The sequence below is a fragment of the Sycon ciliatum genome, chromosome 11 (assembly GCF_964019385.1).
Source record: "Sycon ciliatum chromosome 11, ocSycCili1.1, whole genome shotgun sequence".
Lineage (NCBI taxonomy): Eukaryota > Metazoa > Porifera > Calcarea > Leucosolenida > Sycettidae > Sycon > Sycon ciliatum.
Genome location: NC_088653.1, coordinates 21838706 through 21854711, shown reverse-complemented (window position 1 = coordinate 21854711; position 16006 = coordinate 21838706).

The window sequence follows — 16006 nt, the reverse complement described above, 5'->3', positions numbered from 1 at the left end:
GCACTTGATTATAAGTCGCACTTGATTATAAGTCACACTTGATTATAAGTCACACTTGATTATAAGTCACACTTGATTATAAGTCACACTTGATTATAAGTCACACTTGATTATAAGTCACACTTGATTATCAGTCGCACTTGATTTTAACCCTTTAAGAGCCACAGGAAATTTTCCAAATTCTGCATTTTTTCGTGTTCCTTGGATCATAGCTTCAGTTCTACTCACTCAATCCACACAATCTAGGGCTTCCTGGAAAGGTCTCCGCGAGAGGAAGAGAATGAAGTCGATCATGATAGCCAGCACACCGTCTATCCAGCGCTAGATCGCAGCGACAGTACGAAAAATGCCCCAAATGCGTCCAATTGCGTCCCGCTCCAGATATTTCATTTTACTCGATCGTGGAGTTCCAATTTTTTCGCTGTGTACTCTTGACAATATCAACAGTGAAACCCGTGCAAATTCGAGTAAACCAGCGTGACGACAAGTCTCAAAATTCTCAATACTAAAGTCGCACTGCGCGCTTTGGAAATTGCCGCGATCGCGGCTCAACTTACGAGTGTTTATCTCAGGAACCGTTGCTCGCAGCGCTTCGCGGATTGTTTCTCCCGACAGGTGAGAGTTTTCTCTTCGCCCTGGATATTTCGATCACTGGATTTGAGCGAGATTGGACTGAGTTACGATCTTTTGAAGTTTTGCATTTGAATGCGTCGTTTACGACGCATTCAAGTATGGGGCGGCTCTTAAAGGGTTAAGTCGCACTTGATTATAAGTCGCACTTGATTATAAGTCACACTTGATTATAAGTCACACTTGATTATAAGTCACACTTGATTATAAGTCACACTTGATTATATGTCACACTTGATTATAAGTCGCACTTGATTATCAGTCGCACTTGACTATCAGTCGCACTTGATTATCAGTGGCACTTGATTATAAGTCGCACTTGATTATAAGTCACAATGGATTATAAGTCACACTTGATTATAAGTCGCACTTGAAAATAAGTCGCGCTTGATTATAAGTCACACTTGATTATAAGTCGCACTTGATTATAAGGCACATTTGATTATAAGTCACACTTGATTATAAGTCACACTTGATTATAAGTCACACTTGATTATAAGTCACACTTGATTATAAGTCACACTTGATTATAAGTCACACTTGATTATTGTACAGTCACCTACCTGTGCCTATATATTTGGCATAGTGCATCCATATGTAATTTGACCCCGCTTCCTATTTCACACACGCACATGCACCTCGCATGCACCAGCGGTAACTGTTGCGTGCCTGTGCTGTTTACATGCCTACTCTGTTCCCCGTGTTCTCCACTTCTCCTTCTGTCTTCATCAAGTATAGTTTGTAGTTCCTACCGGAGTGTGATGGTTGTGTTGGACTGAGAGAGTGTGCATGGGCATTTACCTTTTAGTGCTGCTGCAGTAACGCAACAATTATAAGTCGCACTTGATTATAAGTCGCACTTGATTATAAGTCACGCTTGATTATAAGTCACACTTGATTATAAGTCACACTTGATTGTGAATGTTGCCACGGCGACGGTTGCGAAAATGAAAAAAGCCCTTGAAAGCCGCTTGAAAGGTTTCAGCGGAAACGGAACCCTCTTCTACGAGGTTTTTTGCTTTCAAGCCGTTTGGAAAGCTGTGTGAGGTCAGGAGGCCGGAGTACTATTGTACGTTGAAAGGCTCCAGAATATTTTTCATGCTTTGTTTCCTCGTGCGTGGTCGTACTGCTCCTGTACATATACTTGTAGTTTCCTTTTTTTGCCTGTCATTTCTGAATTCTGTGGTGTTTTTTCCGAGTATTTTCCGTCTTCTTTCTTCCAGTAGCTTCCCGTTGTTTTGATTGCCGTTTCTGTCGCATTTCTTTTGTACCATTGCTTTTGTACCGACATCATGCCTCGCGTAGTGTTTTCTCACGACTTGGAGAAGAAGCTCATCGAGCTGTGGAGAGAAACCTCTTCATCCGTCGACGTCGACGATGTGCTACTTCTTCGCGAGGCATGGCGAATGAACTCCACGATCCAAGCAAGATAATAACTGTTTCTATTTTTCTCAAGAACTGAAAATTTCAAATAAGTTGATCGTGCGCAAAAAAATTGAAGGAACGGGTAACGCAGCCTCGGGATTTGCAAAACTACCACATGACAATCATGTTTCTCCATGGTAATTTGCTGACAAAAATGTTTCAAGTCGTCACTGGAGTGCAGTGTGCTTGGAAAGGCTTTTTCAAGTACTTTCGTCTAGTTTTGAACGCGACATTCACGTCAAACTTTCAAGTAGTGTGAGTACAGCCTAAGTCACACTTGATTATAAGTCACACTTGATTATAAGTCACACTTGATTATAAGTCGCACTTGATTATAAGTCTCACTTGATTATAAGTCGCACTTGATTATAAGTCGCACTTGATTATAAGTCACACTTGATTATAAGTCGCACTTGATTATAAGTCACACTTGATTATCAGTCGCACTTGATTATAAGTCGCACTTGATTATAAGTCACACTTGATTATAAGTCACACTTGATTAGAAGTCGCACTTGATTATAAGTCACACTTGATTATCAGTCGCACTTGATTATAAGTCGCACTTGATTATAAGTCGCACTTGATTATAAGTCGCACTTGATTATAAGTCACACTTGATTATAAGTCGCACTTGATTATAAGTCACACTTGATTATAAGTCGCACTTGATTCTACTTGATTATAAGTCACACTTGATTATAAGTCGCACTTGATTATAAGTCACACTTGATTATAAGTCGCACTTGATTATAAGTCGCACTTGATTATAAGTCACACTTGATTATAAGTCACACTTGATTATAAGTCACACTTGATTAAAAGTCACACTTGATTAGAAGTCGCACTTGATTATAAGTCACACTTGATTATAAGTCACACTTGATTATAAGTCACACTTGATTATAAGTCGCACTTGATTATAAGTCTCACTTGATTATAAGTCGCACTTGATTATAAGTCGCACTTGATTATAAGTCACACTTGATTATAAGTCGCACTTGATTATAAGTCACACTTGATTATCAGTCGCACTTGATTATAAGTCGCACTTGATTATAAGTCGCACTTGATTATAAGTCGCACTTGATTATAAGTCGCACTTGATTATAAGTCACACTTGATTATAAGTCGCACTTGATTATAAGTCACACTTGATTATCAGTCGCACTTGATTATAAATCGCACTTGATTATAAATCGCACTTGATTATAAGTCACACTTGATTATAAGTCACACTTGATTATAAGTCGCACTTGATTATAAGTCACACTTGATTATAAGTCGCACTTGATTATAAGTCACACTTGATTATAAGTCACACTTGATTATAAGTCACACTTGATTATAAGTCACACTTGATTAGAAGTCGCACTTGATTATAAGTCACACTTGATTATAAGTCACACTTGATTATAAGTCACACTTGATTATAAGTCCCACTTGATTATAAGTCGCACTTGATTATCAGTCGCACTTGACTATCAGTCGCACTTGATTATCAGTGGCACTTGATTATAAGTCGCACTTGATTATAAGTCACAATGGATTATAAGTTACACTTGATTATAAGTCGTACTTGAAAATAAGTCGCGCTTGATTATAAGTCACACTTGATTATAAGTCGCACTTGATTATAAGGCACATTTGATTATAAGTCACACTTGATTATAAGTCACACTTGATTATAAGTCACACTTGATTATAAGTCACACTTGATTATTGTACAGTCACCTACCTGTGCCTATATATTTGGCATAGTGCATCCATATGTAATTTGACCCCGCTTCCTATTTCACACCTTGGCGTACGCACATGCACCTCGCATGCACCAGCGGTAACTGTTGCGTGCCTGTGCTGTTTACATGCCTACTCTGTTCCCCCTGTTCTGCACTTCTCCTTCTGTCTTCATCAAGTATAGTTTGTAGTTCCTACCGGAGTGTGATGGTTGTGTTGGACTGAGAGAGTGTGCATGGGCATTTACCCTTTAGTGCTGTTGCAGTAACGCAACAATTATAAGTCGCACTTGATTATAAGTCGCACTTGATTATAAGTCACACTTGATTATAAGTCGCACTTGATTATAAGTCACACTTGATTATAAGTCACACTTGATTGTAAGTCGCACTTGATTATAAGTCGCACTTGATTATAAGTCACACTTGATTATAAGTCGCACTTGATTATAAGTCGCACTTGATCATAAGTCGCACTTGATTATAAGTCGCACTTGATTATAAGTCACACTTGATTATAAGTCACACTTGATTATAAGTCACACTTGATTATAAGTCACACTTGATTATAAGTCACACTTGATTATAAGTCACACTTGATTATAAGTCACACTTTATTCAAAGTCGCACTTGATTCTAAGTCGCACTTGATTATAAGTCACACTTGATTATAAGTCACACTTGATTATAAGTTGCAACCCAGTTTTAGGTCTGAAACAAAATTAATTTTATCAATACATTCATATGAGTATGAATTCACACTGGATTGTAAGTCGCACCACCTTCTTTGTTTTTCAAGTATAGTGTTAAAAGGTGAGACTTGCATTTGGGGAAAATATGGTACGCGTGAAACAACGCGTTTGTTCGAATTTTTCGCTGGTTTTTTGGGTGTCATGCGTATGGAAACGCGGCGAAATGGAAGTTCCAACATGTTGGAAATTTCAGCGCGTATCAGGCGCGTACCGGCGTACATGCCACCTGACCGGCGGCGTCAAACAATTAGTACTCGAAGGCGTCGCATGTGCTAAATGCGACTCGGATCGCTGGTTTTTTTGTGAAAGCCTGAGCACCGGTTTTGACACGCTTGAACCGAAAGCGTGCCGCGTCCACGTGCCAGTTGTGAACACAGCTTAAGACCGCCCCCACGCACACATGCCCTGCACACGTTGACACCCACACACTAACACCAACACAAAGACATATACATGCAGTGCTGCCAAACCGTCCGATTTTTCGGACAGTGTCCGATTTTTGAAGGCTCTTCCGAAAACCGGTCCGAAAATGGAAACGTCCGAAAAGCAAATAAAATGTCGGAGATCATTACTTTCCTATGCAGAAGTCCTGTACTTTCACTTTTCAGCGCAACTAAAGGCAAAAATCACTGTACATTTGCTTCTAAAAAGGCTAGCGCTTGGCTATGGCAGTGCAAAGTAACATGCCTGGATCAGGCTGGATGGCATGTACACTGACACAGTGACAGTCTGTACATGCATTTAGTCGGTGTGCGACCACACTCATCATTACAAAATTCATGACAACTCTGGGATTACCATGGCAACGAAGTGAATTTTCATGGTGTTTTAGGCGATATTTTGAATTCCCTGTAAAAAATTACCGAGGAGAAAAATTCGCACCATGTGGCCAGCCTTGGCGGTGAAGGGTGTCCGATTTTGGGGGAAAATTATTTGGCAGCAGTGTGTAACATGTACAGACTACTCACACATATACATATAAATAAACTTCAACAATAGCATCACACACCTTGACCTTGACCTTGACCTTGATCTTCCCCATTAGGCAGCTCGCCGAAGAGCAATTTTTTCGGTGCGCGCGAGTCAGCCATCCTGCCGACATGACCTAGACATCACACACACACACACACACAAACACACACCTGGTCCTGGTCCTGGTAAACACTGCCATTACGGTCACGTGTCCCCTCGCGGGGCCGACAGCATGGAAACGACGCGCGACGGCAGAAAGTCGGCAGTCTGCCGAGAGATCAGGGACCATGTTCAATCGGCACGACGAGAGAGCCATCTTCGGCAGCTATGGATTTGGAATCCACGAGTAGAGCGGCAGTACCGACCACAGGCCCCACAGTGGGCCTTGCAGCATGAGAGGGTGAGCCGCACACGCGGCGGCGGCGGAGGAGTCGCCTGAGCAGCAATGGTAGACACCGCCGCCCGGCACGGAGCCCGAGACGATGTCGCGGGGAGCATCCGGGAGTTGGGGCACTTGTGGACCGCCAAACCTCCGGCACTGCGGAACCAGCGCTCACAAACACACACACACACACACACACACACACACACACACACACCACACACCACACACACAACAGGGGCGTGCTCGGCTCCCCTTCCAGGGGGGGGTGCACCACTTCCAGACAACAGCAATTTTCAAAATGTTGTACAGGTGACATCATCAGATATTTGTACATGTGACGTCATTATTACTGTTACAAAGATTGTATGTCATCAAGAATGAACACAGTACAGCATCATATCAATTTTTTCAATATAAAGGATGAAAACTTTACAAATGACACTTGACAGGCTGTACGTACGGGAGTGCCTGGCTGCATGTAGGCCGCCGCGCACCAGGCCCCTAGTAGCCCTACTGCACTACAACTTACTACAAATAACAATGTAGTACAAAGTACAAGACACAGGTGCAGCATGTGCTCCCGCGAGAAGTCGGGCTTTCCGAAATATTTTGGGGGGTGCACTTGCCCCTGTGCCCCTCGCCAAGCACGCCCCTGCACAAACACCCCCCCCCCCACACACACACACACATGCACACACACACACATGCACACACATGCACACACACACACACACACACACACACACACACACACACACACACACATGCACTCACACACATGCACTCACATACACACACACACTCTCACATGCACACACACACATGCACACACACATGCACACACACACACACATGCACACACACATGCACGCACACATAAACACATGTCGCATTAATGCGCAGCGTTTATGCTCATTAACAGCTGGCATCATTGCAGCTCACCGCCGCGGGTACGTGCTGCCCCATGTCCTCGAATGCACACGGTGCCGCACAACTGCCCCTGCTGCCCCATGCCATTGCATGCGCATGGTGCCGCACAACTGTCTCTGCCGCCCCTTTGTCCTCGCAGGCGCGTGGGGCCGCACGCCTATCTCTGCCGCCCCATGTCCTCGCGGGCGCATGCCACCGCACAACTGTCTCTGCTGCCCCGTGTCCTCACGCAGGCATGGCGCCGCACAACTGTCAGTGTTGCCACTCACATTTACCCCAGCGCACACAACGTGCCCATGACGTCAGCAACCATCCTGATGTCCGGTTACCATGACGCGAAAATGGCGACCCATTTCCTTGCTCCCTCGCTGACAATCTCTTCTCAAGAATTGTTCATGGTGGTGACTGGTTGTGAGTTTATTTGTTTCTCATTCCCACCCTCCCACTCCCATAGCTATCCTCACATGCTTACTTTTATAAAGTATACCCCAATAAACGGTGCCCGGCGGCTCTCCATTTCTTCATTGAATGCATCAGTGGGCTCTTGGCTCTTGCCAACCCTGCTTTTACTTGCCCCCCGGGCAAATGCAATTCAATTTCGCCGGCCGCGCACCATCCACTCAAGCAATGTGTGTTCTTGTTAATGCACACACACACACACACACACACACACACACACACACACACACACACACACACACACACACACACACACACACATACACACACACACACACACACACACACACACACACACTCACACACACACTCACACTCCTGCCCATCGCTGAAGCGATGATAGAGAACAAGCTCTGCTAGACATCGAAACTTGTGCTGGGATTACAACATTCAACAGCTTGCAAGACTGATGAATTGACCGCCACTAATTATAGCCTGGTCTACACCACACGGCCACACACACACACGGACACACACACCTGGTCCTGGTCCTGGTCCTGGTAAACACTGCCATTACGGTCACGTGTCCCCTTACGGGGCCGACAATATAGAACGACGAGCGGGACCATGTAAAGGTTCGAGAGAAACATCTCCAGCAGCTATGGATCTGGCTTATCATCGGAAACGATTCCTCTCACGGCTGCCGCTAGAAGTGGTAACCATCACTCTCCACAACAGAGCGAACATTCCATGAGCCAACGCTCAGAGTCGTTCCAAGTTGTCGTCTTCGTGCGGTAGTTTGCTCCACTCGCGGGCTTGCAAGGCCTCGCGAAAGACTCTGAGGTGGGGGCGACGAGGAGAGTGTCGGCATCGTAACTATCCGACCAAGTCTCCTGTCGGTGAATACCCCACCTCAGGCACTGTTGGCCTGGACACACACACACACACACACACACCTCGATACAGAAAATAGAATCCTCACCTCGGCGAAGAACTTGCTGAAGTAGAAAATCCAGGTCTTTTACATGTGGTTGTCATGGTCATGTATCAACACAACTGCTTCTGTTGGAAACACCTGCATGGCAACAATATCACCATGACAACATCACCATGACAAGCTGTGAATCGAGTTGTGGCCGAGTGCCTTTTTCCAGCACACGGCAGACAAGTAGTGTGATACATATGAAAGCTGAACAGTACAGTCATGCGGTGAGAAAATGATTTCAATCAATTTTGACATTCTAGACGTATATGTTAGCTGCTCCCGGCTAATGAAGTCCCTTCACAACAAAACACAAGGTTTTATGTATTGAATTATGGAAGTACAAGAGTGTAGACAAGAAAGAGAACAGGACAACGACAACTCGAGACTAGACTAGAACAGAACAGAACTGGAAACCCACTGGAGCATGCGATCTTCATGTGAGTGGCTCTCATCGCCAAGAGGAACGAGCGGGAAATACGAATAGTGAGGACTTGTATGACATTGTACAGGTCGTCGAATAAATACACCTACAATGTATTACATACATATGCACTTGTGAAAAGCTGGTTGTGATTCCATAGTATGAGTATGTGCACTTGAACACTTTGGGCTGGTTTTAAAATGAAAAAAAACATTTTCGGTGTCAGCAACCTGCCAGGTTTCAGGTATAATGTAGAATTAGGTGACCAGTCTACCCTTCTCATACAGTGTGTACTCTAGAGAATGTTTAGGTGTAATCTAAATTTAGGTGCCCGGTTTCTGTACGGAAATTACCGAAATTACAATTACACCGAAAATATGGTGTTATCTACTGTAACTTGGAGTCACTTTGCTGGTGGAGTGAATGAGGATGACTGGAGAGGGCATGTGGTAAGGACCTGTGACTTTGCCTACGTATCCCCAACTGATGATGAAATCACTTATAAATCTGTACATGCATAATAATTATTATGGTATCTGATTGTTGTTTGACTGCTGCATGATGCATGCCAGGCCAGACCAAGAGTGATGAGGACATTGAGAGAAGTGACCACACTCCCCATCATGTACCCTGCTGATCACACCACAATACACAGTCAATAGGGCTTGAAAGTGCCACGTCACAGCATAGCAATGGCATAGCAACAATTTGAAAAATTCAAAAATTGGATCCACCTGGATCCAGTTTTTGTATGGATCCAAGCACATTTCAAGCGGTATTACTCACAGCAAGGTGATGTAGCCAGTGAAACTGACTGATTTGGCTAGTGGGGGCGGGGTGACAACTGGTGACGAAGTAAAAGTCACGTCTGCATAAGATATGAGTGGGTTGCTATGCAGCCACATACTAAGGCAATAGCAAAGTCACACCTTAGTGGATCCAAAATAGAAATCTGATGTCAACTTACTACTCCCAGGCCGTTTTTGACGTCATCACTTTCAAGCCCTATACACAGCCAATACCGACTGTTTATGTACTGATCAGTAACCATGGGAACAGCTGTACAACTCCCTGCTATCTACACAGTCAGTAGAGAGTTGTAGCAACTCGTAAACGAGTACAAGTCCGTGGTCGACTCGGGTGCCTGGTTATAGCAACTCGTCAACGAGTACGAGTCCGAGTCCGTGGTCAACTCGGGTGCCTGGGTTTGAGTCTCGTTTCGCACCGCAAGCCGAGCTCGTTCTGTACGAATCAGGGCAGTTGATTCGTTATGGCATACAAGTCCTTTCTTTTTGATTTGATTTCTATAAGCGAAGAGCGCAGCGTGAAGATTTTATTCAAAAAGAGTGTGATTTGAGAAGAGGGAAGCTCCAACTTGAAGTTCAAATCCTCATTGTGGTTTTCTTTTGCTGGTGGATGATTTCTAGGCTCGTGTCCATCTTCTGACGTGCAGTGAGAAGATCATTGATGAGAAGGAAATAGTCTTGTTTTCCTATGCACTGGATGGGGAAAACCCCTGGTAGACAAGCTCAGCCGCGACTTATTCCATTTCCTCTACGCTCGTACAACACGCTCTGTACAAGATCAGAACTCCTGCTGCTGCTATGCATTTTTAGCACACACAGTTACTGTTCAAGTAAAGTGTTAGCGCATATTGACTGTAAACTAGTGCTGTCCATTCATATACACAGTTCTTTCTTGTATGAGAGGTGAACGCATTGCTAACACTAAACACACTGGACAGGTTAAGATACACGGTATTTCTGATGTGATGTCAAAATAATTAGTTAGTTCAGATCACGTTATTTGACTCGCGTGTCGAAAAACAACCCAAGTGACCTGCAGCTCACGTCCAACTTTGGACTTTTACGCCAAATTTGAGGAGAAATTGGGCGTCACACGTGGGAAATAACATGCATGTTTTAAAACCTCTCTAATGATATCCATTAGTAATGGATAATGACTTGCGAGCGCTCGTCGTTCACGAGTTGCTAAAACTCCCTAACTGTCAGTACTGACTGTCTGACTCTACCCGAGAGTCGGAATATTACGACTCCATGGACATCACTAGCACTACAGGAATAATGTACATGTTTAGTCTGGTGCAGCAGTAGTACAATCATGTCATGACTGTACTGACTAGTCGGTGTCACGTAGCTACAGTAGGCAATGCTTAGAAGTAACAGTTAGTTAGGGGCCGTCCGTAATTATCGAACGTTTTTCACGAAACGAATTATTTTAGTTTAGACCCAACCCCTCCCTCCCTCCCCCTCAGAACGTAAAAAAAAGTTTGACATATGCATGCATAATACAACAAAAGTTGCAAGTGTGTACCTGCTCCTATGGGCATGCACATGTATCAATGTTTTCTGGAACGAAATTGGTCAACCCCCTCCCACCCCATAACGAAATTATTTCGTTTTGTGAAAAAAGTTCGATATTTATGGACGACCCCTTAGATCAGTGCATATGCGCATATGCGGGGTATGGCACTCCAGATAAGACAGCACTGAAATAAAAATAATTTAAAATATTTCGAAAAAAAGATTTAAAGAGTCGGCGTGGAGAAAGCAATTTTATTAGTGCAATTAGGAGTATAATCGATGCAGACATGGCCAGACAACAACGAGTTCATGGAATTTTTAAGGATTTTTATGTTATTCAAAATCGATTTTCGTGTTCCGCTCATCAGTGAATAGTATCGGAACTGAGGGTACTGTGTACAACAATAGAACATTTTATAACAGCATAATTAATTAAAAGTGTGAACAACAAAGGAAGTGCTACAGCATTACATAATAGGTGTCAAACATAGTGCTAACGTATATAACTGAGTGCAGCCACAAAGCAAGAGGTGATACAGTGCAACATGACACAACATTTACATCTGATAACCAGCTACGAGAACAACTTTAGCGCGACTACATGCTTCTTTTGTTTACAAAGAACAGGATTATGCACACGAATACATACAGCTTCCAGAACCTTCAACTGCTTAACATAACTTGCACGGCACAAAACAGAAAAGTGAGAATCATCGTACACACCAAGACAATCTGGACGTGATAACAAGTGACAAAATACAGCTGACTTTTTGCTCACGTCGCTCTCTTCCGTCTCATCCCGCTCCTTTCCTTCGACCTCCTCCGCCTTATCCTCGTCCTCCGTCTCATCTTCATCATCATCGTCCTCATCACCACCATCATCATCATCAGTCACTTCCTCATCATCCGTTTGATGCTCAGTCTCACTGCACTCCTTATCAGCCTCCAACATGGCTCCATCATCTCCACCAGCATCACAAGTCGTTTGACCGCTGCTCCGCGTCACCGTTGCTGGGTTCTCTGCTACTGCACACCCATTTCCACTGTCCATTTTGCGTGGGCCAAGTCCATTCCGTGCATAAATTTCAAGTGAATAGTTTGCCGTGCTTCTTCTGGGTCTATGGGTGAGGATATTGGTTTCATTTAGGTTTGTCGATGATCTCCCTCTCTGTCCAGACACAGTCGGCACCGTGGATCCCAGCACCGGGGGGACCACCGTCTCGGTAGTCACCAAAGGTAAAGGGGGTGGCTCAGGCGGAGGCAAGGGCAACTGCCGAGGTGAAGGTTCAGTGTCTCTCGGTGGCCCCTCCTCCATTCCAGGACGATGATGTTGTGCTAGAGTAGGCTCCGCTGCCGTTTGCAGTGGGTCGAGAAGTGGTGGCCAGGTCAATGATGGCAAACCCACCCCTGCCCCAGCCACCCACGGCACCCCAGGTGGTGGGGCCGGTGGTGGCACGGGAACAGGCGGCGCTGTCGGCACAGCGTGTTTGTCTACTGAGCTAACTGGGTTCTTACACGGCCTACCACGCTTTGGCCTCTTTGCTCTGGCTGCTGGTGGTAATAAGTGCAACGGCACATGTTGTCTGATACGTGCGTTCAGGTGTTGAAGAGTCCTACCAACGTACCGGGCAGCACAATTCCGGCACTCAAAGAGATAAACCAAATGGCTTGAAAGCTGGGGAGGTAGGACATCCTTCCTCACCATGAACGCACGTACCGTGGTGAACACGGGGATGAAGTGGGCAGCAAAGTATGTTTTATTGACTAGGGTCTTGATAGCTCTGGACATGCTGACAGACGCGTTGCCTTTCCAAGGCAGGCATAAGTAGATAGGACACTTCCGAGGACCTGTGAATGTATCTTTGTTATTAGATTCTTGCTTCAGTATTTTGTTCAATAAGTCATGTGGGTATCCATTCTTAAGGAATATTGATCTGAGAAATTCCAGCTCGTCGTTGAGCTTCGTTTCAGAGCAGAGCCGCTTTGCTCTCCCCACCAGGTTACGTACCAGGTTCACTTTGTATTGATGTGAGCAATATGAATCATAGACGATGTACTGCCCAGTGAAAGTGGGCTTTCGGTAGACTGATGTTACGACGCTGTTATTAGATTTTTCTACCTGCACATCCAGAAAGGCGAGTTTGTTGTCATGCTCATGCTCACATGTGTATCTAAGCGCTGGGTGTAGGTTGTTTAGATGATGAAAGAATGTGTCACATTGCTCAACGGAATCAAAATATGTAAAAGAATCATCGACGAAACGAACGTATACCTTAGGCCACATCGACTCATTGATCAAGGACTCACAGTATCCAACGAATATATTTGCCAAAACGGGTCCAAGGGGGGACCCCATGGCCACACCGTCCACCTGCCGATACATTATGTCGTTGAACGAGAACTCTACGCCAGTAGTGACCAAGGACATTAACTTACGGAAGGCTGTCTCCGACAACCAAGGAGTATCTACCGAATCATTTCGATACAATACATCAGCACAAATATCGATTGTCTCATCCAATGGTACGTTCGTGAACAATGATACTACGTCAAATGAACACATATGAGCACTAGCGGGAACCTTCACCTCGGCAGTTGCCCTTGCCTCCGCCTGAGCCACCCCCTTTACCTTTGGTGACTACCGAGACGGTGGTCCCCCCGGTGCTGGGATCCACGGTGCCGACTGTGTCTGGACAGAGAGGGAGATCATCGACAAACCTAAATGAAACCAATATCCTCACCCATAGACCCAGAAGAAGCACGGCAAACTATTCACTTGAAATTTATGCACGGAATGGACTTGGCCCACGCAAAATGGACAGTGGAAATGGGTGTGCAGTAGCAGAGAACCCAGCAACGGTGACGCGGAGCAGCGGTCAAACGACTTGTGATGCTGGTGGAGATGATGGAGCCATGTTGGAGGCTGATAAGGAGTGCAGTGAGACTGAGCATCAAACGGATGATGAGGAAGTGACTGATGATGATGATGGTGGTGATGAGGACGATGATGATGAAGATGAGACGGAGGACGAGGATAAGGCGGAGGAGGTCGAAGGAAAGGAGCGGGATGAGACGGAAGAGAGCGACGTGAGCAAAAAGTCAGCTGTATTTTGTCACTTGTTATCACGTCCAGATTGTCTTGGTGTGTACGATGATTCTCACTTTTCTGTTTTGTGCCGTGCAAGTTATGTTAAGCAGTTGAAGGTTCTGGAAGCTGTATGTATTCGTGTGCATAATCCTGTTCTTTGTAAACAAAAGAAGCATGTAGTCGCGCTAAAGTTGTTCTCGTAGCTGGTTATCAGATGTAAATGTTGTGTCATGTTGCACTGTATCACCTCTTGCTTTGTGGCTGCACTCAGTTATATACGTTAGCACTATGTTTGACACCTATTATGTAATGCTGTAGCACTTCCTTTGTTGTTCACACTTTTAATTAATTATGCTGTTATAAAATGTTCTATTGTTGTACACAGTACCCTCAGTTCCGATACTATTCACTGATGAGCGGAACACAAAAATCGATTTTGAATAACATAAAAATCCTTAAAAATTCCATGAACTCGTTGTTGTCTGGCCATGTCTGCATCGATTATACTCCTAATTGCACTAAAAAAAAGATTTTTCCCTCATTTTACAGTGCATGCAGCACAGTGCAGTGTGTAATGAGAAGGGTTTCTTCTTGTGCATCTACCATTGTCTACGCCCCCCCCCATCACCACCACGTACATGTCATGTAGATCTACCTATCACCATGATTACCACAGGACTTCACAAAATGCATGATTTGTAGCGGTGGAAAAACAACGCAACATCTACAAAGTCCGAGGATAGTTCTGAGCTAAACACGTACCGTCACCTCCTCGCGCACACCGACCACCCAGGATTCGTACAATCATCTGTCATGCAGGCAAAGTAAAAATACTTGTAGCGTCTCCTTGCACGACGTTGTTGCCTGGTGCTCCTCGCAACTTGGACGCAAGCCTGTCCGTGACCCATGGCGTCCGGCGAGCAGAAGTTGCCAGCTTCTGTCCGAACTGCCCGTGATTTGCTGGCTAAGGCAGTTGAGAAGGCTGGTATTCAGATTAGCGGTGGCCTTGCCAGCGATGCCAAAATCCCATTGAAAGACATTTTTGTCAACTTGACGTTGCTGACAAAGGACGAACTTTCTAAGCTTTTCAGTAACGAGTCATCGTCCTTTTCGTCTGGTTCTGAACGAGCACGCCAGCTGGAATTGTTCTGCGAGGCTCAGCCGCAAAGGGTCGCTACGGCCGAGCATGGCATTGAACTGGAGGATATTTTCTCCGCTACCAGCGAGCGGTATTGCAATCAGGGGGCCGCGCCACGCCCGGGCTGTGCCCATGAGGTAGCGGATTCTGGTTTACTGGCCCGTGCCAAAGACCCCGTGGAAGAGAACATGAAGAATGTACTAGCGTTTGGTAGCGCTGGCTGTGGCAAATCCACGATCTTTCTGATCATGCTGGAATACCTCTGGTCTAAAGGTGAGCTGTGGCGTGGAAAGTTTGATCTGGTATTGGCAGTGGAATTACGACGTGCCGAGGTGCAAGCTGCTACGAGCTTGTGCGACTTGCTGGCACGTCGATTCTCCAGTCTGGATGTGGAGACAGATGAGCTGCTGGAGATGTCCCGGTTCTTTCGCAGCAACCAGTCCCGTCTTTGCATTGTGCTAGACGGGCTGGATGAGTGCAAGTTGGAGAACTGCAGTGAATACATGCATGATCTACTGTTGAGAAGGCGTAGTGGTGATATGCATGTGGTGGTGACGTCTCGACCATGTACTGATGCTCATACCCTGTCTCAGTGTGGAGAGTATGAACAGCAAGTGGAGGTGGTTGGATTCTCACCAGACAACGTTGAAACGTACGTGAAGAAAGTGGTGGGCGGTGTGAAAGGTGAGGCTATGCTGGAGCAGCTCCGCTCACAAGAGGGCACAATGTCGCTAATGGGTACACCTCTGTTTGCTGCGCTGGCTTGTGAATTGTTCATGGACGACAGAGACGGTAGTAAATTGCCGGAATCCAGTACAGGA